At 54.6% G+C, this 1,025-nt stretch overlaps 1 pseudogene; it reads left to right on the top strand.

Annotated features, from left to right (window-relative positions):
* The window catches only part of LOC105529886, a 1,736-nt pseudogene extending 1,012 nt beyond the window's left edge, over window positions 1-724 (top strand).
* Window positions 725-1,025: the final 301 nt, after the last annotated feature.

Below are 1,025 nucleotides of genomic sequence, written 5' to 3'. Positions count from 1 at the left end.
TTCTTCCCCCCTTCCTCCCCTCTTCCTCCTCCTCTTTTCCTCTTCCTCCTCCCCCTCTTCTCCTCCTCCTCCTCCTCCCCCTCTTCCTTCTCCTCCTCCTCCCCTTCCTCCTCCTCCCCCTTCCTCCTCCTCCCTCTCTTCCTCCTCCTTCTCCTATCCTCTTTTTCCTCCTCGACCTTTTCCTCTTCCTCCTTCCCCCTTCCCCCTCCTTCCCCACACTCTGAAATGAGCACATGGCTCAGACTGAGAGGACAAACCTCCAGCTGAATTTAGTTGTAGCTGTGATTCTCCAAAACGCTTCGGGGATTCATCGGCACCAGTAACTGCCCCTCTGCTTCCTCACCTACACACCTAATTTTGTCCAGAACAGGTGGGACTCAGGCAGAGGAAGGGCTGCACAGGTGTCAGTGCCCCCATCCTAGGGAGACTGCTGCAGACAGCCTTCCCGGTGTGACCCGGCCCCCGCCCATGAACGGTGGCCATGGTCATGAGGAGGATGACAATGACAAGGAGAGCCACGATGACCACAGGGTTTATAGAGATCTCGCCATTTGCTGGGCAATGTGGAGGAATGTTACACACACCATGTCACCTCCCCCGACATCTGCAGGGCAGGTATCACTGCCCCGCGTTCTATCGAGGGGGAAATTGAGTTGGAAGTTTGGTAACTTGCCCGAGATCACGCCGTTAATCAATGGCAGGGCCTAAACAAGCCCTTAGCCACTACAACCCTCCTTGATTAGCTTAATCAGGACTAATTCTTCTTTCAAACTCAAATGCTACTCCCGTTGTGTCAACCTCTTCAGAAGTGTCTGCCAGTGTGTTCCGTAACGATCCAAGAGCCCGTCTCACATTTGTCCTTGACTATTATGGTCTTCACATTGATTGCATCCCTGGTGTATCTCTGAGCGAAAGGATCCCATCCCCTCGCCTCTGTATCGCCCCTGCTGTACCTGACACAGAGAGAGGCCCATCCCACGAAGCCTGGCACAGGCAGTGCGGTGAGTGCAGGCAGCCTAGGCTCA

This window comes from Mandrillus leucophaeus, unplaced genomic scaffold, assembly GCF_000951045.1.
Source record: "Mandrillus leucophaeus isolate KB7577 unplaced genomic scaffold, Mleu.le_1.0 Scaffold79, whole genome shotgun sequence".
Classification (NCBI taxonomy): Eukaryota; Metazoa; Chordata; class Mammalia; order Primates; family Cercopithecidae; genus Mandrillus; species Mandrillus leucophaeus.
The sequence above is the reverse complement of the archived record's forward strand: the minus strand, read 5'-3'. Positions and strand labels throughout refer to the sequence as shown.